Source organism: Anguilla anguilla, chromosome 11 (genome assembly GCF_013347855.1).
Source record: "Anguilla anguilla isolate fAngAng1 chromosome 11, fAngAng1.pri, whole genome shotgun sequence".
Lineage (NCBI taxonomy): Eukaryota > Metazoa > Chordata > Actinopteri > Anguilliformes > Anguillidae > Anguilla > Anguilla anguilla.
The window spans coordinates 20,536,511-20,560,304 of record NC_049211.1 but is presented as its reverse complement, the minus strand read 5'-3'; the positions used below and the strand labels follow the sequence as shown (position 1 = coordinate 20,560,304).

General features: G+C 43.1%; 1 long non-coding RNA gene across 2 annotated transcripts in view; it reads right to left on the bottom strand.

Moving 5' to 3' along the window:
- Positions 1–13,074, bottom strand: part of LOC118207450 — a 35,958-nt gene extending 22,884 nt beyond the window's left edge. For both annotated transcript variants that reach the window (XR_004761381.1, XR_004761383.1), the window contains exon 1: positions 12,887–13,074. This is a non-coding gene — a long non-coding RNA (uncharacterized LOC118207450). The remainder of the gene's footprint in view (positions 1–12,886) is intronic.
- Positions 13,075–23,794: the final 10,720 nt, after the last annotated feature.

Here is a 23,794-nt window from a genome sequence, read left to right as displayed (position 1 = left end):
ACCAGAAGCAGCTGTTTGTTGTCATGATGTGTGAATTGCATCGAGGCCCTCGAGAGCAGAAAATAAAGGGAGGGAGAAACCGGGAGGAAGGCAGGAAAAGACCGAAGAAATAGAAAAGCTGAAGGATAAATAGAGAGAATGGAGGGATGACAGAGCAGAGGGGAGAGATGAGAGGGGTAAAAGTAAGAGAGTAAGAGAGAGAAAGCATGTAAAGGGTAGAAGGTTAAACGGGGAGGAGAGAGAAGAAAGCCTCGTTACTGCCACACTGCGGTCCCCAGAGCTCACAGCTTCAGTGACAGGAAGCAAGGAGGCTGGGGAAAGGGTGGATGGGGAGGCACTGAGGCACTGCTGAAATAAGGCTCACAGCCAGCACTCTTACAGTCTACTCAAAGGGCACACACGCACTAGTACGGGGATGCCAGCAACACACACACACACACACACACAGACACACACACACACAAACACATACACACACACACACACACACACACACACACACTCTCTCTCTCTTTCTATCTCTCTCTCATTCACACAAACACACACACACAGACACACACTCTCTCTCTCTTTCTCTCACCCACACACACCATCTCTCTCTCTTTCTCTCTCTCTCTCTCTTTCATTATTTCTCTCACCTACACACACAAACACACACACACTCTCTCTCACACAAACACACACACAACAGCAACAACAACAACAACAATGAATAAAAAGCTACTCGTTAAACTAGACAAAATAGAATTGAAAACACATCTGAAGGGTAGAATCAGTTTTCTTTACTACTTGTTAACAAGTCTGGTGTAAATAATGTTTCCAAAACACCAGAAGGTAATCTCAGCAAACATGAAAAGCCTTACTGAAATGATAACGCTATAATTAGTAATGTTGTCTTTATTTCTGTCACACACACTGTGATGATATCGGCATTGAGTTTTTGTCCACACTTCACAGTTTGTTCTTAAACACCGGTAATATTGTAAGAAGCACATTACAAACTATCTGTATCTTCTTTAAAACTCCGGACAGTGGCACTCAACATTGTCTGCTGATTATATGTTGCAGCTATCTGTTTGAGAGCTTTTCTTGATACAGCATAGAACATATAAAATCCTTGTTACTTTGTTATCTTTGAGGCAACTTTTCAGAGAGTTTAATTGAATTGTGTATTGCGTGTGTACAAGATTTAATGCACCATTTTGTGGGTTAATTGCAAAGGATGTTGACCCAGCAGCTGAGCACTTCACACAACAGAGTGACACATGATGGCCAATTTAAAGGTTTTAGCACAGAGTGCACAACACTGATGAGTTAAGCACAGAAGAAATGTCCAGGACATGGTTCAATCTCTTATGCTATACTCAGTCCCCCAGAACCATCTCTGGCTCAGCCCGCATTTCACAGACCTGAGATCAGCAAATCCTAGAGCACATGATTTAGAGACAAATATTACACTCAGGCAAGTCAATACCACTGAATTATTTAACGTCCTGCTCAGTTAATTAGATATTTAATTGACTACGGACGTCCACAGACAGATGATGACGTTCCGTTCCAGCATAAATTCATGCAAATGGGACAGCACTTGACCCCTGGTAGATTTAGAGGCCCCAGTTACAGGTCAGAGTTCAGTGTGAGGTTGGTAGAGTGAGCCTGACCACTCTTTATAGTCATCTGTTCAGCACCTGTGCCAAACTGCCATTCCTAAGTCCCTCTCTCCAAAATTTTAAATAAGATACCTCTGGTAAGGAAATAAACATTCTCACGTCCACCCATTCAAGTTGACAACATGTAAATTAACACCATTCTGGGGTGTGCCTTTCCTTTTGGAAATGATTTTTTTGCTGTCTCTGTTTCTCTTTCCATTCCTCCCCCCCTCCTCTCATGAGTGAGCCCTCTTTCCACCTCTTGCTTTCAGAAGGTGTTTGTCTCTTCTGCATAAACAGTCCTCTATGCTCTGAACCTCCTTCTCTCTCCCTCCCTCCACCCACTTTCTCTCTCTTGTGACTCCGCTTGCTTCAATGGACTTCCATGACAATTCATTCCATGAGTTTTTTTCCTCCCCAGGTGAAATATTGATGGATTTTTTATGAATAGCTATGAAAAATTCATTCACTTTCTGAAATGAAAAAGCGTAAACATACAGCATCTCCCTATTTCACATGCATTTATTATCCCTTTTCTCTACCTGTGAAAATAGCATTTGTGTGTGTTTTCCAGCAGTCACACTAATTGCTTAATTTGACCCGCTTTCTCGTCAATTAAAAGCCTGTCAGCTACGGAGAGATGGGTAGATGGATAAGCCGAGGGAATCAATGAACAGATCAATACACAGATACATCAATAAGTGAATAGGGAACTGCTGAAATGAAAATGAAAATGAGACGTTTAGCTGGGAAGAACAGAACAGGCAGTTTTCTGCAACAGCCGCAGCAACTGCAACCAAAACCACATCTATAACTAAAACCCTATCAACAGAAATGAGGAAATGAATAATCGTGTCAAAGAAAAAGGCAGTTGCCTTTCAAACCCTCTTCTTTAGGGTCTCAATGAATGACCTGGATGGCCAGAAGCCGTGGTGAGATGCACACATTGTAGATGCACCTCTCAATGTCTGAATGTTAGTCATAAACAAATTTTTTACAAAAGCAGTTTCAAATTCAAAAATGGTTTTTTAGACCAGTCAGGTTTAATACAGGAATCCCCACCCACACCCCATCACCTTGTTTTAATTAAATCTCTCATAAGAATCAAAGTCAGAGCAATTATATTTTCAAAGGGAACCCTGAGAGTGGTGTGTGCCTGCTGTGTCTCTGACCCCCTGAGGTACCTTAATGAAAGTGCCCCATTCCATAGAGTCCTTGCATTCAAGCCACACTCCCTCTAGATTCACACATCCTTCTGGGTCCTCGCATGCATGAGGATGAGCTGTTGACCTGATTATTTTGGAGAACATTTTTCATGATGTTTCTACACATAGACGTATAGTCAAATGCAGGTTGCTATACATCCTTCGATGTAACGTGCTGGATTGTTTCCTGTCAGGTGGTGCATAGTGAGCCAATAGGGATTCAGGCTGTAAGGCATCCCCAGAATGTCCCACCGGTTGCCCTGGACACTCAGAAGACTGACTGCTGTGCTGTCTGGGAGTGAAATAATGACCATAGGAGTCTGCCCTCAAACTGACACTCTGTCTTTCAATGCCATAGAACAATAAGAATTATTTATATTATTAAAAATAAATTATGAAATATATGTTAAATACTTTTTACATTAATCAAAAAGATGAGTAAACCCAGTTTCGTGAGGCCAAAAGTACTGAACACAGGAGAACTGAGGCAAAGTGGATTATTATCATTTTATTTGACAAAAAGCACCCAGAGCTTACCAGTCTGTGCTAGAACTCCTGTAGTACTGTGTGGTCTATAGATAATTACAATAATTACTGACTCATGGGTAGTGTAAGAGATGAGTGCACTAAGTTCTGCAGTTCTCTTTGCACATTTTTTCATCTCAGAAACAGAGCAAACTGTGAACAAAAACCCAATTTCTTCTTAAACTGGCCTACGCTTCATGGCATTGCAAGCTGCAACATGTCACCTCTGGCAATGCCATGAAGGGATGAGGAAGTTAATTTCCTTGAGGATGAAATGAAACCAAAATCAATGTATTCACACTATTCTAATAGGTTGTTTTTACTGTTCACATAATAAAATACAAACATTAATATTTATTTATTCTATTATAATGACTATTACAGCAATTGGAATATAGCCATTGTTTTACAGGCAATTCAAAGCCTACACTTATTCTCAAACTGTCACCTGCTTCAATAACTTGTAGTCTAATTATGCAGTTCATGGCAAAATGTATAATTAGTAGGGCTGTCAAAGTTAACGCGATAATAACGCGTTAACGCAAATTCGTTTTAACGCCACTCATTTTTTTTACGCACGTTAACGCACGTTCTGTTATGATGAACGTTTGCCCGACCCTTATGCTGCATTCAAGACAACTCGGAACTAGTAAAAAACAAGGTCCGACTTGTGAAAGAAGCAACTGAACGGTCGTAGGCCTCGGAATTATAGGTCGGAAATTCGAGCATCATTTCTGAGCTCCGACTTTTCCGACTTCCTGATTCGTGACGTCACATTAAGATAAATGGCGGTATTTAGTTCGTGGTAAGAAAGAAAAATGGTGTATTTAGGCTTTTCATGCATTTTCATTTGGGTGTGTGATTATATGATATGCACTAATGAATAATGAAATTTAAAAGTTACGATATCCATCAGCGACTTTTTTCGCTAGCCAGCTTAGCTATAAAACGTTATTTTGCTCAGAAATAAATGCTGCAAATGATACAACGAAACACCTGACAGTGATACCATATTTACATTTCAGTACTACTGCAGCCTAACTAGTTTCGCGGTTTCACTCTATTTACTCATTTAATATACTCATTAACAATAAATAAAGCAGGGTTTTCTGTAGGAATCCATGTTTTCCCAAATAAAACAGCGTGAACGCAGTTTTTCATTGTCTGGGCATATTGTTCAGAAGAAGGGAGCTGCCCTGTCATCTGACAATGTAAACAGGCTTGTCTGTTTAAGCAACTGGCTCGGAGCAAAGAAATAGAAGTATAGCCTAACTGTTGTATCCAAAGACATGGAAGTATAGCCTAACTGCAATATCCTAGTTAGAGTCCTAGTTCTGTATTATACTCCCTTTCCACTGTATCCTGCTCACTTTATTTATTGTTTGTTTTATTTTGTATCATCCTGTTTTGATCCCATATAGTAGAAGGGGATGTTTTTGTGAGCCTTTATTTTCCGTATGTGAGGTTGGACACAATTACGTTGTGTGATTTGCTTTAGAAGTGCAAGGGATCCAGGGAATGATCTTTGAGTAATGGAAAATTTAGCTGACCAATGTACCTGTTGTACAATGTGTCTGTTGTTGCAATGCATTGAGGTCCATCGTTTTGTGTTAATTCTTTTAAAAAACGGGATGTTTTAGTGAACCTTCATAAGTGTAAAGTTGGACACACTACATTGTGTGAGTACTCATATTACTAAGTAATATTAAATTTAGCAGGTTAGTATGCCCATCTGTTGTTGCCTGTTGGGCTTGAGTTTGCCATGTTATGATTTGAGCATATTTTGTTATGCTAAATGCAATACCTTTGAGTGTTTCTGGACAATATTTGTCATTGTTTTGGGTTGTTAATTGATTAATTGATTGGTTGTTAAGTGATAAAGCAAGCATATTTGTCCACTCCGATGTTGATAAGAGTATTAAACACTTGAAAAATATCCTTTTAAGGTACATTTTGAACAGATAAAAAAATGTGTGATTAATTTGCGATTAGGTTGAAACAGCTCATTTCTCCGATGCAGTTTACTGCCGGTTGATTAAATTAGCGGTATTAATGTGATGAGAAGCACTTTGTCGTTTGAATGCATAACACGCAATCCCTTGCGCCCACAACCCGCCACCCGATGGTTTTTGCTTGTTATTTCATCAATCGGGCACTGTCAGGTTCGTGCTTAAAATCTGGCCAGAGTTTTTCAGGCTGGTTCAGGTTGGGCCATAAAAATGTTGGGCCTTAAGCAAGCATGAGCTTTTTTTCTACCCCTATCCAGGCCTCTGATGTCAATGTCCAGGGTCACCATACACTTAGGTGTGCAGCAGTCAACAATATTATGTTTGCAGCAAGGACACATTCGAAGTGGATCAACTTCTGACTGACAATAGCCAGGGCAACCATGAGCCACCATCCCTGTACAAGGTCAGTACATCTGATTGAGGTGTCTCCGGGATCAATATTTTGTTGCAATCCAATGTGCCACAGAGACACCTGGATGTCACCATGGTCAGATGAGCGTTTGCACATTGATACAAAGGTCCTAGAATGAAGGTATCAGAGCCAAGTGCAAATGTCAGTGCTGAATAACTACCGCAGGGCAATACAAAGAACTTGGGTATTCAAATATACCAAAAAGCAAGTTGCACAAGTAGATTGTCTCAATTACACAGGTGTGACACTGTAGGGTGCAATTTAGCATGGAGAGAGATGACATTTAGTGCTATGCAGTGGCTTCTATTAGTCTCAACATTGTGAACAACAAATTTGAACATTTCCATGCCACTCTAACACCTCCAATTAGCATTAAGTATATATTGCGATCCCTTTACTTAGAAATCTACCATAGTGGATCTGCTATTTCAAATGACATCATAGCATGGCAGCTAAGTCCTAACAGCAGTAGAAGTTGAGAAGATTTGCTTTCAGTCATATGATATCAGCATTTCAATTCACACTTGCCAACAGGTTTGAAATTGGGATTGATTTCTTGTTTCAGATGACCCAATAAGCACAGGTTGATGAAGTTTACAAACAGTATATATATGAGAAGAACAGCTCTTGTTTTATTTCAATTTATTATCATTGATTTATGCAATTATGTCCCAAAAAACAAAGCCAAAGCCTAACCCTTGTTATAAGATTTTCAGTTTGTCAAGCAAACATTAATCTTGCTGGCTATGGAATTTATCTCAGCATAAAGACTAAAGTCAAAGAGAAGACAATGGATGGTTGTTAAGCTAACCCAGAAGTGCCTACTTAGAATACAATCAACACAAATTTAATTCACCTCTTCAGACAAACTCACCAGATGGAAGACTCTTTGTATAAAGACTAGGCACTAAGTTATTGACTCCAGAAATTGATTTCAGTGAATAAACTAACACGACTCATCTTAGAGAAAGTTGTGAAGAAGGATCAACCGGCTTTTATATCAGTTCTGTCACAGGATCAACATGCTGTCCTAAGTTTCTGACCCCATCCAGATAGATGGACAGAATAATAACTGTTTATTGATAGCCCCTTGACTATGTAGTGCTATAACTGTTAGAGTAGCCCGAACCCTAGCCGGAACCCAAAACCTAATCCTAACCCTAGCTGTAACTGTAACCCTAGCGGGAACCCTAACCCTAACCCGAACCGTAGACGTAACCCTAACCCTGGCCGTAACCCTAACCCTAGCCGTAACCCTAACCTAAGCCCTAACCCTAACCCTAGCTGTAACCCTAGCCCTTGTTGTAACCCTAAACCTAGCCGTAACGCTAACCATAGTCCTGACCCAAGCCATAACACTAACCCTAGCCATGACCCTAGCCATAACCCTAACCTTAGCCAGAACCTTAACCATAGCCCTAACCCTAGTTGTAACCATAACCCTAGCCGGAACCCTAAACCTAACCCTAGCAGATAACCCTAACCATAGCTCTAGCCATAACCATAACCCTAGCCGTAACACTAACCTTAGCCCTAACTCTAACCCTAGTTGAAACCCTAAACCTAGCCATAAACCTAACCATAGCCTGAACCCTTACCCTAACCTTAGCTGTAACCCTAACCCTAACCCTAGCCCTAAACTTAACCCTAGTTGTTACTCTAACCCTGGCCATAATCCTAAACCTAGCCGGAAACCTAACCCTAGCTGTAACCCTAACGCTAACCCTAGCAGTAACCCTAACCCTAACCCTAACTCTAGCTGTAACCCTAACCCTAACCCAAGCTGTAACCCTAACAACAGCGATAACCCTAACCCTAACCCTAGCTATAACCCTAACCAAAACCCTAACCCTAACCCTAGCTGTAACCCCAACCCTAACCCTAGCTGTAACCCTAACCCTAGCCCTAGCTCTAACCCTAACCCTAGCTGTAACCGTAAGCCTAACCCTAGCTATAACCCTATCCCTAACCCTAGCCGTAACACTAACCCTAGCCCTAACTCTAACCCTAGTTGAAACCCTAACCTTAGCCATAACCCTAACCATAGTCGGAACCCTAATCCTAACCTTAGCCGTAACACTAACCCTAGCCCTAACTCTAACCCTAGTTGAAACCCTAACCCTAGCCATAACTCTAACCATAGCCGGAACCCTTACCCTATCCTTAGCCGTAACCCTAACCCTAGCCCTAAACTTAACCCTAGTTGTAACACTAACCCTGGCCATAATCCTAAGCCTAGCCGGAAACCTAACCCTAGCTGTAACCCTAACGCTAACCCTAACTCTAGCTGTAACCCTAACCCTAACCCTAGCTGTAACCCTAACCGAAACCCTAACCCTAACCCTAGCTGTAACCTTAACCCTAACCCTAGCTGTAACCCTAACCCTAGCCCTAGCTCTAACCCTAACCCTAGCTGTAACCCTAAGCCTAACCCTAGCTATAACCCTATTCCTAACCCTAGCCGTAACACTAACCCTAGCCTTAACTCTAACCCGAGTTGAAACCCTAACCCTAGCCATAACCCTAACCATAGCCGGAACCCTAATCCTAACCTTAGCCGTAACACTAACCCTAGCCCTAACTCTAACCCTAGTTGAAACCCTAACCCTAGCCATAACTCTAACCATAGCCGGAACCCTTACCCTAACCTAACCGTAACCCTAAACCTAGCCCTAAACTTAACCCTAGTTGTAACACTAACCCTGGCCATAATCCTAAACCTAGCCGGAAACTTAACCCTAGCTGTAACCTTAACGCTGACCCTAGCTGTAACCCTAACTCTAGCTCTAACCCTAACCCTAACCCTAACTCTAGCTGTAACCCTAACCCTAACCCTAGCTGTAACCCTAACACTAACCCTAACCCTAACCCTAGCTGTAACCCCAACCCTAACCTTAGCTGTAATCCTAACCCTAACCCTAGCTGTAACCCTAACCCAAAGTCTAACCCTAGGTGTAACCCTAACCCTAACTCTAACTGTAACCCTAACCCTAAACCTAGCTGTAACCCTAACCCTAGCCATAACCCTTACCCTAACCCTAACCCTAGCTGTAACCCTAACGCTAACCCTAACCCTAACTCTAGCTGTAACCCCAGCCATAACCTTAGCTGTAACCCTAAACCTAGCTGTAACCCTTACCCTAACCCTAACCCTAACCCTAGCAGTAACCCTAACACTAACCCTAACCCTAGCTGTAACCCTAACGCTAACCCTAACCCTAACCCTAGCTGTAACCCTAACCCTAAACCTAACTGTAACCCTAACCTAACCCTAGCTGTAACCGAAATCCTAACTCTAGATGCAACCATAACCATAACCCTAGCTGTAAATCTAAACCTAACCCGAACCCTAGCTGTAACCCTAACCCTAGCTATAACCCTAACCCTAGCTGTAACCCTACCCCTAACCCTAGCTGTTACCCTTACCCTAACCCTAGCTGCTAACCTAACCCTAACCCTAGCTGTAACCCTAACCCTAACCCTAGCTGTTACCCAAACCCTAACCCTAACCCTTGCTGTTACCCTAACACTAACCCTAGCTGTAACCACAACCCTAACCCTAACCCTAGCTGTTACCCTAACCCTAACCCTAGCGGCATCTCTAACCCTAACTGTAACCTTAACCCTAACCCCAACCCTAGCTGTAACCATAACTGTAACCCTAACCCTAGCTGTAACCCTAACCCTAGCCCTAAACTTAACCCTAGCTGTAACCCTCACCCTTACCCTAGCGGTAACCCCAACCCTAACTCTAACCCTAGCTCTAACCCTAACCCTAATCCTAGTTGTAACCCTAACCCTAGCCATAACCTTAACCCTAGCCAGAACCGTAACCATAGCCTTATCCCTAACCCTAGCCATAACCCTAACTCTAACCCTAGCCGGAACTCTAACCCTAACCCTAGCCGTAACCCTAACCATAAGCCGTTACCCTAACCCTAACCCTTGCCCTAGCCATAACCCTAACCCTTGCTGGAACCCTAACCCTAGCACTAGCCCTAACCCTAACTCTAGTTGTAACCCTAATCCTAACCCTAGCTGTAACCCTAACCCTAGCCCTAACTCAAACCTTTACCCATAACCCTAACCCTAGCTCGAACCCTAACTCTAGCCTTACCCGTAACACTAACCATAACCATAACCTTAACTCTAGCCGTAACATTAACCCAAGCCCTATCCCTAGTTGTAACCCTAACCCTAGCCGGAACCATAATCCCAAACCCTAGTCGTGACCCTAACCTTAGCCGGAACCATAACCCTAACCCTAGGCGTAACTCTAACCCTAGCCTTAGCCCTAACCCTAACCCTAGTTGTAACCCTAGCCGGAACGAATGATGGAGACTTAAAGGGAAATCTCGCTCTGAGCCCTTTTTACTGTAAGGGTAGGTTCTAAGTAGCAGCTAATTTTATATTAATGTCATTATAACAATAGTGTTTTTGTTAAAACTTCCTTCCCTTTGTTTAGCGTTTTGTAACTATGCAGCTGTAAATGGCATAAATTATTCCTTTCTCTTTGTATATTTTTTTATGTACCGCACTTGTCTTCCAGGAAAGAGGATGTTACTGAATTAGACAAATTCATGACCTATTCTGCAGAAGAGTGACTAAATTAGAAACCAATGCGTCCAAAAAGGTACAAGATTAATGTGTGTTTAAAAACAAAATGAAATGCGTATGAGCCATGGGAACGCCATGACTTATAATTACATCTAATTAATAATATATAGTTTTTTCTTCATGATCCATTCTTGCATGATACACAAGGTCTGCAGCCAGGTTACAGTCCCGTTCCTAAGGCCTGAGACTGGCATGAGAACTGAAAAAGATGTGCTCTGGTGCGACATACTGTAAGCTGCTACCAGTGATCTCTCTCTCTCTCTCTCTCTCTCTCTCTCTCTCTCTCTCTTTCTCTCTCTCGTCAGATTTTGGCTGAAAGAGATTCAACTTTAAATATAACGCTCTATTTATCATAGCAACCACTGTGACTTGAGGACACAAAGTGGCTTTTCTCTATGTATAGGTGTGTGCACACACACAGGCACACGCACACATGCACACATACACACACACATACAGTGCAATCGGGAAGCTGCTCTTTATTGAAATGGAACGTTTTATGGAAATCAAACCAACCAAATGCTTAACCATTCAAGTAATTTTGTACCTAATTTCTGCTTTCAAGAAAGAGCACATGAAATCGGATGTCCCCAGGGCAACTCCACATTCTAAACTCTAAATTCTAAATTCCAATATGTGATAATGGAGACACTGAGGCAATAAACACAAAAACGGGCTCAAAATAGGCAATAAAATAGTCGTTCAGCATCAAGCAAGACTTACCGATTGAAACAATAAAATCAACAAACCAGGGGACTCTGCAACGTGAACTAATCAGTGCCCTTTTACGCTCTAGTCATCTAGTCAAGATGACAAATCAATGAAACCATTTCTGACCTATCTGGTGAAACATGCATGGGGCTCTTCAGTCCTGGCCTGAAGGAGGAGGGGGTGGCCAGAGCCGTGTGGCCCAGTGTGAAGTGTGGAGATATAACCATACATCATTTATGTCTGCACTCTGCACCCTACACACATCAAATTAAGGCCACTTCCATTTCACCAGAGGCAAACTAGAACTATTTAAAAGAACAACTTTACAAATGAAATAAAAGACTGGCCAGTCTGTCATTCGTTTCATTCTTTTCCACTGCGCTCACTCCTTCTTCTGCTGGGTCATTGATAATACCGCGGTCATATCCCACGTTTGACACCGCTGCACGACAACGCGACTCTTTTCACTTCAAAATCTGAGTGCACGTCGTGCCATGGGGTAAATTAGAGAGTCGGGCTCAAAGGTCGGGGGATCAATATCAATCATGAGGGGCGTGGCAGACTGCGGCAGGACAGAACATTATCTTGATGCACGTGTGACAGAGGGACCGCACCCTGTATGACTGCACAGTGTGTTTTACATACCAGCATGCCCCTTACAGTGCAGGGACGTTCACTACCCAACCCAAAAGCACCATGACCCCACTGGAGCAACAGGAGAGGCACTGAATGGCAACAAAGAGAGAGGTGCGCAAGCTGACTCCTCTTCTGACTTCATTAGTCTAATCAATCCACCAATACTAACAAGATTTTGGGGAGGGGGGGGAAGTGTGCATTGATGAATGAGATAAACACTTATTAGATCATCAGATCTCCCCCTCCCCCGCCCAGCCTGATAGGACTGAATTAGGCCCACAGTCACTTAAAGACACAGAGGAGAGGGGACTGGGAAGTGCTGCATCGTTCCTAATCTGGTTTCAGGGCCGTAATCACGTCAATGTCACTTTCAATCTAAGAGTAACAACGAGGAGTAAATAACTCCAAAAATGATTGGGCCCAGATTCAGCACGAGCACAGTTGACTATGTCTTTAAAATGACCTACAGTTTAAGAATCAAACAAACATTGAAACTATCTTTCTCATACAGGCTATATTTGCTATGTTTCTTATGCTGTAACACTATTGACTCCTCTTTCGACAGACAGACAAAACAAAAAATAGGATGCAGTACAGTAAAGTAGCACGGTCACAGAAACTAAAAAGAAAACTGAAACAACACTGCATGGTGGGAAGTGAATTCCACTCATATTTTCTCACAGGGGGAGCACGTAAAGAAGACCCTCATATTTACTTCCCTGCCCCTACAAGATAAAATGATTTAAAGAACCTTTATACAAAATAAAATGAAACTTTTTTGTGGCTTTGTGAAGTTATCATGACATCACATACCTTGAAACAACGACAAGCTTACATGCAATACCTGTACAGCTTTAATGGGAAAATGCATTCAGAACCATAACACACAGTAGAGAGGGGGAACAGCATGCCAGCATTCTAGAAAATATGAGAGTGATGCATTCTTCTAAATGTAAGTGGCCTATGTGGCATGTATAGTTGACAATCATTATAATTTTTTTATTCCTTATTCATATTCATACACCAAGCTGCTGCAAATCACACAGCCAGCTAATAAAAGACACAGGACAACTGCCTGTTTTGAAACTTACTTGGTGCAAACACACAGACATTTGTACTTACTGTAATCAGGAACATTTAAAGCTGAGGTTTTTCTCTCAGGGTCAGGTGCAGACACCCCAGCGCTTCTTCAATTAGAGAAGTTGGGAGGATTTTCTCGTGAGGCGAAGGAGAAAAAAATCAATGTTCTGGAGCCACAGGCCGCAGACCTGGGTGCTCTGAACTGCGTTTGTGGGGGATTTCTCAAACGCCAATACTAACTCTCTCAGCAGCTTTCCCACCACAACAATCTGGTAATGTTTGGTGGCTTGCTAGGATCGGCAGATTCAGTTCCCCAAAAAGTGAGTTTAGAGAAGCCGCCTTCCCCACTCTCTTGAGACCAGAGCACTCTGAACTGCGCACATAAGTACATGCACGTCTCCAGATGAATGTGACATCCTCAAAACACAAAAACCCAACCTTTCTTATAACGAAAAATATTAACAGAACAATGACAGTTATGAAACAATAAAATCAGGCAAGCTGTTTTAAAACATAGTTTAAAAATTTGTTAAAACCATACTTTTCATTAAGCTCATGGGCTGTGAGGTGAATCGCCTTGCTAAAACCACTAGGTTTCAGTCCAGTGGTGCATCCCATGGCCTGCTAGAGTAGTACATAATTGTAATGGGGAGAGGGTGTCAGTTGGCTCTATTGTCCCTCTCCCAATGCACAAGAGCAGCTCTTCTAGTGGTCAGACCCCTGCACTCTGCCCGTGTTAATGGCACATCATGGCATGTGCTTTCAGATGCAGTAATGTGCAGCTCAGCTGCTGGATAGCAGAGTGAAAATGAACAGGCGGCTGTGTAACACTGCAGAAATAAAATTATGAGCATATGAAGGCAGAATAAAACTACGCATTCCACACAATATAGTATGCTTACTTATCATATCACATGACAATGCACTGCACCAGTACCAAGAGGCACAACATTGGTGAGGTGTGTTTGTGTGCGTGCATGCATGTGTTTTTGTGTCTGTGTGTTGTGTGTTCTGTGTGTGTGTGTGTGTGTGTGTGTGTGTGTGGTGTTGTGTGTATGTGGTGTGTGTGAGTCCTGAAAAATGTCAGTTTTGGCATAAAATCTGTGCTGAAGAGCTAACAACGAAAGCTGCCCTTGAAAGAAAATGCCTTCATCGTGAATGAGGGAAGTTAAAATGGGTTCGCTTGATTTTTAAGGTAAACCACCACCTCCACCCCGTAATCAGATTGTCTGGTATAACTGACAGAGGTGTGGTGGAGCTGATACGGGGAGAGGAGAGGGGTTTAGAGAGCGTGACGGTGTATAGGGGGGCTGTAAGAGTATGGTAACACAGGAAAACGGAACATATAAAACCAAAAAGAAAACCTCCAACGGTGATTTTCACGGAACATGCGCCTGTCTTTCCTTCAGCCTACCTTTCTATCTCCACACCGCAGTTAAAAAAAATAACAAGCATGCCCTTCATAAAAGGAAGAAATGAACAGTTTCCCTTTTCTTTGTCTTTCCTGCTACAGCTTTCTGCAGGAAGCAACAAGTATTTCTGCACATAAAGTTATTGGTAGTTTCTATCCTACATTTTAATTTTGCCTTATATTTTTCATATCCAAATCTTATATTACATTTTTTACGTAACATCTACAAAGCACACAAATGACAGGACTTGTATTGCACACTGAGCTATAGAGAAAAGAAACAAGCTAAAGACAAACACATAGAGGGTTGCACAGTCAACACAGGCTTTCTGTTGTTATGACTCTGAGTAACTGGTGGAGCTACACACACCCAGCAAGTAGCTCTATTTCCAGAAGGTGAGGGGTTTCTATTACTGTCACTGTAAGGTCTGTGGTTGCATTGTGGTCAGACGGAGACAAACTCATCTGTGGTCACCTGTCTCTCATGCACCTGTCTCCCAGTCCGACCGCATTTCACACAGGCATTGGTGTTTAAAGCACCCAAGAAACTATTAAGTCCACCAAAATCCACACAGTGCTCATATGCCCAGTGCCGCTGATTCTGGCAGACTCTTTTTACAGTGGAGAGAGACTGTAATAAATGTCCTTGCCGCTTCTGAAGCTTCTTGAGGAATGAACACACGTTTTTTTTGTCTTTTCCATTCGAGGAAACTTCTCTCTATTTTAAATCACACCTGCATCTCTGATGGGAGCACACATCCAGGAATAAGCAGGGGGTCTCACTGCAAGAACAGGAGATGACAGTTACACAAAGAGAAATGTGAAAAGAAACCATCAGACCAGCTAAAACTCATACTCATACTGTTAATCCCCCAGAACTGCAGTTGTTCCTCTTTAGTTGCTCCATTCATTTATTTACCCCAGCTGGACTGTATGTGCAGCCTTAATGAATGTGTGACACCACGGTTGCAGTGGATGGAGCGCTATAATTGATGGACTCTTGGCAGATGGTTTGTGAACCCTTCCTGAAATATCTCTGGCCATACTGCTGCCCAGGGGGCAGGCCGGCTCCCACCGTCAATATCGACATCAATACCATTATCATTATCCCCACTGCAGCACGGCCCGTTGGCTTTTCAGCTGCAGACCACCGCTGCTGCAGCTGCGGGATCGACAGAGGAGTTCCAAGCAAAGCAAACAGAGCCTCATTTGCAACCAGCGAGCAAACAGACACGTCAAAATGACATTCGTACTGCGTTTGAACCTTATGTGTATTATCAAAACAAGCACATGCAATAACTCCCCACTCCCCGCTATGAAAGGAAGGGCAGGCAGAACTGGGGGTGCCGCGCTTTGTGCCCGTGTTTGTTTTCTTTCTTAATACATTTCATTTGAGGCAGGCATCGAGCACGCCGACGGGCCCCCGAGGACGTCGCCACGGCGACGCGGGCGCGACGAGCCTCCCGCTCCGCGTCTCGGCGGGTGGGCCTGGCGGACGGGCTGACCCGCGCCGGCGCCGAAGCCCGACCCTCGCGTGGCGTCTGGCTTCAAAGCCGGAGGGAAGATGACTGTCACCGTCAGGCTCCAGCTGAAGACGGGCCCTCTGGTTTTCATCTTCAACAGGAGGGTGTGAGGCCTGCACTTCAAACAGCCTCGCTACAGTACGCAGCACGCACTTCAATCAGCGCATGAAACAATGTTCCAGGACTATGGCTAGCAGATGAGCCCCTTTAATCAGAACAAAGCCAGCGGGGTTCCATCATGTAGCCCAGCAACTGTTTCTTTAAGAATTAAAAGACGCGTATTACATAAAAATCTGTCTTTGGGGGAGAGCGGGCATGGGGCAGCCCATAAAGACACAAACGAGTCCAATTTCATTCCAGTCAAGCAATCCGGTGGCAAAAAACCCCATAAACTTCCTTTTGGCAGCCAATGCCCACAAAATAACATGGCCTCTAACAATGGCCAGCCTGGCAGAAGAAGAGGTTCCCTTTCAGACAAAATGCCCTACAAGCCCTATCTCACACACCCACACCACTGCCTCAAACCGCTGGGGGGTGGAGCAGGCCCACAATCACTACTGGCTTTCCATAATCGCTATTCCTTTATTCCAGTATGACTGGACCCATTTCCTGGGGGTTACCTGGCAATTTAACTTTCTTCTTTCTTCTGTTCTACAAACCGTTTCAGCCTCATCCCAGCAGCCCCCTCCTCCCTCCCTCCCTCCGTTCTCCATTCTCCCTCCACTCTAAATCAAATGCTGCCCCAGCTAATGCATGGATCCATACTGCCCTGAGTGAATTAACGTTAGTAATAAGATATCATGGCGCTGATTGATTCCTACCAGCCACACTATAAACTGGCTCAATCCCAGGACCGACAAGGCCATTATTTTCAAACATTGATCCCGGTGTGGACCGGGGGACGATAGTGGTGGGGTGGGGTATGGGAAGGGGTGCTTTGAATTTGAGGGAACAGTACCACACCAGTCCTGGGACCAAGTCAGTGGTCCTTTACGGTCCAGATGGAGGAGAATAACATTTGGATCCCACACAACATTTTAACTGGTATTTCATCCAATAATAAAATGGCAGCAAAGTTTCAGGCAGCTAAAAATGCAATTATCCATAATGCGCAAAAACTTTATCAACATTAACACTGTAAAATAGCTGCAGTAGCAACAGAATTGTTAGTAGCTGGCTAACGATTCTGTCTAGAATTTAGCATAAGAGGTCACATAACACAACATAAGCACAGCACAGTTATTTAAGATACAATATCAGTAAATTATAAGATTTGTTCCTTTTGTTTTGTGAAAAAAGATATTAAGACAATCTGGTTCCTGTGATTCATGCAGCAAAAAATTTACATTACAAAAACTTACAAGTATTGCTCATTTAGCCCAAGAGTGTGCTTTTAATCACAACATTTGAAAATAGTCTGAATCAAGCATTTCAAAGAAAACATCGATGCAGCTTTCAGACTAGATGGGACACTTGGTAAAATCTGAGAGCGTCACATGTTAAGTGTTGATGAATACTGAATCGATTTGGTTTAAAAGGCACTGTTTTATTCTGGACCAAAATGACTTGTGCAATGAACCTGTCCTTTTTTGGACTTTCTGGCACCATGCAGTGAGTCACACTGCAAGCGTGATTCAGACAATACGGTGTTCTTCCTAGCCACTGTGTACTTGCATATTACAGGCTGAGGGTAAAATAACTCAGTAAAGAGTAAAGCAGTAATCGCTGTCTATGCTCAGATACATACTAACTCATTTCATACATACAGACCATATACCAAATATAAAATATGTGCATATAAATATACACATACATACACATAAATACACATAAATACCCCAACCCAAACCACGATGAGGTATGCACACACACACAACACACACGCACACAGACACACACAAAACATACACCTACACATATTCAGGCAAGTGGGACAATTTTTACTGAGTCACCTGCAGTAAAAAATAGCATTCCCACTTGATACTGTCACAATTCCCTTTCAAAGCATAATTTTCTTGGAGACAAACCTCTGAAAATGAGTAAGGTCTACAAAACAAAATTCTGTTCCACAGCATTTAACTTCAGGGGGTACAATTAATCTATCTGTGTGTGTGTATGTGTGTGCGCAAGTAATTCTCCTTCCCAGTTTCAACAAAATGACAAAATATCCTGCGTTTACAAACACAAACAATGAGCGTCTCCTCAGCAACATGTAACCTAATTAAAGACACCATCTGTTAAATATGGTAAGACATAAAGAAATGACATTTTTCTGACATTACATCTATACCCTCTGTGAGCACCACCTCCCCGCCCCCTGTTTTTAATTCCCACTCTGTGATTCAGAGCAGTGAAAGGGGGGAGCAGCGAAAAATCCCCAAAGGACGCTTTGAAGCCAACTTATTTTTGTGAATGCTATTGATTTCCTTCCTTAATTGATATTCACAATGCTAATCTCCAGTTATAAATCTAGGCAACTATTGATCAGGGAGAATGTAATAAACTTTTTTTCTCCCCAATGCACAAAATAAGCGTTATTGCAATGTTAGGAAAACATCATTTAATACCAATATTGGAGTGGTAATTATATTAACGCAATCGAACGGCAGCCATCGTGACGCATAATCAAAGTTATAAGTACAGCTGACGGCGTTCTGGCCTCTCCAGGGAGGCCCTGACGGGGAGGCTGGATATAAAGTGGCAGCTTGCCCGACGAGAAGCACCATTTCCAGGGCAGGAGGCCGGGCATTAATCCCCCTCCTCCACACCCCAACCCGGCTCCCTCCAGAGCAGTCCAGGGGCAATCATATCAGATCACAATCCATTTAGCCAAGGCTGCTGCGGACAGCACTCTTCCCAGAGCCTGGGATCAGGCAAGGAGAAGAGCTGTCCCTTCCTGCCCCTGGCGGTGTGCACCAACCGCTTTGCAAATGGAGGGATCAGCCAAAACGGATATACAGCCAAAGTGGAGATACTGTACGGATGTACCGGTCTTGTAGGTACAAGGGTGGCAGGCGTCCTCTGTCTCTAATAATGACAGGCAAGGGACCTAAAGTGATCACTCCCAAAACAGCCACGCATATTTAAGCCTCAGGCATTTGAATTCTGTCATTATGAAAGTGCATGAAATACAGCCAAACACGAGTTTACAGCTATGCAATAGTGCCTTTGGGTGGGAAGTGAGGAAATGACCCTTGATCCAGTAGTATCCCTCAGTGTCAAACTGACTGACTCACTCACTCACCCATTCACAAAGTCAACAGCTCCTGCAATCAAAAAGGGCAGGAAAATCTAGGGAGTTGATGTTTTCATTAAATACTGAAATCAGTTCCAACTGACTCCCTGTGCAGCTGCAGAAGACTAACCTAAAGAAGTTAAGATAATAAGGCATTTTTGTTGATAATGGCATACATAGAGGAAGTTAACTGCAGTAAAAATAATGCTTTTCATACAAGTACGACCCTACATCCGTATTCTAACCTTATACCAGAAAGGTTTTAGCTGTGTTATCATATCACATATCCCCTGTGCTGATGTGTAAAATGTGTTATTGCTGTTAAATGCTCTTACACAGGAGTCTGAACTATACTGTAGTTTGTGAATGCAACAAGACACATTTTCAATGTCGAAGGACACCTTAGTTGTATATATATATATATATATATATATATATATATAGTTTCATACATTTTTCTTCTGCTGTTCATGATCATTTATGCTTTTGTAGTGATCTTGCCAAAGCAGCACCAGAGATCCAGGAAGAGCAGTGCAGCTCATTTACATGCTGTTATTTCTGCAGGAGATACTCAAGGGTAAAATGGCCACTGGAGAGTGGGGCAGGCCATGCGACATGAAGGCAAGCCACAGCGTGCATAACTTGTCACACCAGTTCACAACAATGGGCTCCATTTAGCCATCGGAGGGTTTCCAGTGCCACCACGATGTAAACGATAGCATGAGAGCTGTCCAAAATATACATCTCTTAGTAACGGCCACATGTACACTGAGAAGTCGTTAAATCTTGAGCATAGATGAAAAAATGCGCCTCACGGGGTCATAAAAACTTCAGCAGACAGCAGAGAAGGCCCAATTAGGCCCCTTACAGGCCTCCAGACAGGCTGTACAGTGTAAATATCCACAAATCGGCACAGAAAAAAAACAGGGTCTGGCTCCAAAGAATACAGTTTTGTCTGCTTACCTCCAACTCCCACCTCACATCACCCAAGCACTATTTGTAAAAAAAAAAAAAAAAAAAGGAAAGGAAAGGGGATTTTTAGGCCAAAGGCTTGTGAACCAGCAGACTGGAGAACACCTAAATTAGAAAGTTATAAAACTGCTAGAAAGGTGGAGAGGAAGTGGGTTGAGGTGTTGGTGGCTTGTGTGAAACTAGCAAACAAAGAAAAAAAACTATTTATTTATTTATTTATTTATTTATTTAATATAGACCTACATTAAATTACCATCAAAAGTGAATAGGTCATAACACAGTGGATGGCAAGGAGCTCATTTTCAAAGGGACTGCTCACAGGGGATGGTAAAGATATGGGAAGGGGAAAATAGAAGAACAGTGTGGTTCACATGCAGTGGTTTTGGGACCCATGTTACTGAGAGGTGGCTTTTCAAAATGTGCACTGTATCTGTGTGTGAACGCATGAGAGGGGTGTATGAGTGTGTGTGTGTGTGTGTGGGGGGGGGGGGGGGGGGGGTCCAGTCCTATAGTTTCACACACAGCGCACATGCCTGCAGTCAGAAAGAACACTGAATTACTCCAGTTTTAACTGCACATTGCACTTTTACTAAGCGGTTAACAGAATTTCCCTGCCTGGGAACTGACCTCTTGGACCCCCATTCACCAGTCCTTAGTCCCTGCCGTTCCTCCCACAGCTGGTTTTAAAGGTGGTTTGCGGGGACCACAGTGCCACCACAGCCCCAGTGGTGGATGAAGCCCCCGTGCTGTTCTGGCCATGCCTGTTTTCATTCCTCCTCTCTTTGGTGTGAGGTTCTTCGTGGGAGGTCGGTCTGTGTTACAGTAAGTGTGGGACTTTGTCAGAAAAAAGCCCCGGGTCATGACTGCTCCTGACTGCTCCCTCTTTCCCCTGGCCCTCTCCTCCGCTGGTAATCGGACAGAGCCGCTCTGCTTCACACATGCTGCTCAAAACCGACAGGGGAATATTATCCTTGCAGCTGTCAATACTTTGAAAAACACGCACACTTACACACACATGCGCACACACACATTCATATGCACACACATACTCTAATGAGGGAAAGGGAGAAGGTCTGGCCAGTTGGTCTACTCCACCTACCCTTTGCCCTACTTGTTGGGACTGGTAACCCACAAACCGAAAGGCAGAGAACTTAGCTTTATTTTACAGACCGTTTAAACTTGTTCAATTATTTGACGAGTATGGTGGCCATTTAAAAAAGGGTCCCATATTGGCAACTGACTATAATTAATATAACCCAATATAATTAAAAAGTGTGAAGGGAGCAAAAGTGAGGCCACCGCATCAGACAAGGGTACATAAGTAATAAGTTGATGATGTGCAGTCACAAATAAGAGGTTGTGGACCATTATTAGTTTAAAGTTGCAGGGTCATAGGTCTGCCATATTTATGGCCCTGCCAGCCTCAGTACAGTCTTTTCATCGGGCCCTGTTGTGGTGCTTTTATATCCTTATAAATGCCTTATATAACTTCTACTGAAAATACTTCCCTACTCTCCTCCAACGTTAGCCTCAAGACTGCTTTCACTTACATCATATCCTACTCTATATCCTCCTGCACATTTATAATTGCTCTACTATTTTTGCACTACACCCCATTATTACCATGATCTACCATTTATGACCAGCTGGGTCATTCTTGTTGTCTTCCATATGTAGTTCTGTTTTTATGTTTTATTAGCCCTCTGATGGGCCACCAACACAGGGCCTCCAGGTCTCTCGTGTAAGGCTTGTAAAAGTTCCCTCCTCTTTCTCCATCCCTCCATCCTCCAGTGAAGCACGCTCAGCTGGCTCTCTGCTGGTCCCGGCTGCACTACACACAGACCACATGAAAAGCAGCCGGGGCTGCTGTGTGTGGAGGAACGCTCGCATCCACGGGGCAGGGGGAGGCCGGGGGGAGGGAGGAGGAGAAGAGGGGAAGGGGAGGGGGACTTCTGCCCTTGAGCACCTGGCTGGCTGGGCTGACAGACGTGGTGCGGAGCAAGCACTCACTGGGCAGGGGACGAGGACCACGAGGGGGGGCACTCACGAAAACAGCTGCCTGTCTGCGGGAAGCCAGGATGGCCCTCTGGGCAAGGTGAGAGGGTCAGGCGGAGTCAGGGGCCAAGGTTAGGCAGAGCTGAGGATTAGCTTGAAGTGGCTCTTTTACCTCTGCTGTCATACTTCCACCTGTTTACCCCTCTTTAAGTGAGAGACAGCCTTCCAGCATCTTCATTTGTTGGCAGACCAAATGAAAAAGTAAAAGGAGAGTTATTTCATAGTAACTGCACCTTTAGAAATATTTTTGCTTTACATGCTCCCCCTGAGAGGTTCTGAACAGCTCAGGGATCTGACGATTAACATTGGCAGGAATGAACATTCTTTATTAAAACGTAATCATAACAATGGAAAGAGCTGCCTATTCAAGTACCATGGGTTTACGGGGGTTTATAGGTATGCGCGAATATGGAAACATTTAAGGATAAGAGTAAACATTGTGTTATTACATGTATTATTCACAAATGATTTCATTTGTTCATAAGTGATTCATGGGGTATTGTTGATCACAGGATTGCTCATAGAATAGCCAAGAGCTGTTGACAAAAATAGCCAGTTTGGACCCCTAAAAAGTTTAAAGGATGTTTGGAAGGGTGATTTTGAACGAAATTGCAGCTGAATCATAAATGACAACCAACAAACTTCCAAGATGGAATATCAGCGTAATAAGAAGATACTAATCATGTAAAGCAGGGATTCTGTTTGTTGCAGATTTAATCTGAGAGTCAGTTACATCCCAAAGGCAAAAACATAATGTCATTGAGTAATTATAAGGGGTGACAATGCTGAGAAACTTGGCAAACAAGCAGCTATCCAAATGTGGTTAAATTTCATACAGTCCGTGACTAAATATAGTGAGTTGATTTGCTTTCTATAGAGATAATAAATATGTAGTCTTGTAATCAATTCAACAGAGAACACAGCTGACACAATTTTCTTTACTTACGCTCCTAACAATCCAGTTATATCTACAATCTTCCACACAGCTGATTGCGCACAGCTTCACTGTGAAAGATTAATGGCAAAAAGAAATGCTATATTTGGAATGCCACATCAGCATGCACCTTCATGAACATCACATGGCTTTGCTAGCGTCGATGTACGGTACACTTTGTTATTCATCTGAGAGGTTGTCTCAGTTCTTCACTATAAATCACTGACAGTACCTTCGCGACTACTTGGTGCAACTTTTAGACAGGAGTGAATTTCAAGGCTTCAAGTCCATTCTCAACAGTTAAATGGAGACATTTCATGAATGCAGTCCATGGTCTATGTTCTGCCAATTCATGATCTAATTACTTAACCAGAGCAACTGACTGGATGGGAAATTGAATCACCTGTTGCTCCATGTTTCATTTAGCCACTGATTAAAATGCATTCTAGAATATCTCCTGGCCTCCCGACTTCCAGGACCAGGAGTGGACACAATGCATGATTCTGGGCAGGTCATTTTCTCCATGTTTGATATTGATTAAATGCTCACAGAATAAAAAGTGTAGTAAAACACTATTTCTGGTGGCTGATCGATTGCCATTATCAATACCCAAAGTGCCTTTTTAATATATAATATCCTGATTTACAGTGACACTCAGGTTTCTTCATCCTGGAATAAAACACTGATGTGATGTTCAGTGAACATGAAAGTAATTTTGGTATGTTGGATGGGAGGTAGAAAAAGATTAATTATGTGGTGGAATCAGGGCCATGCACAGACTTGTGGGCATCTGTGGCAGGACGGGCTATATAGAATCCCT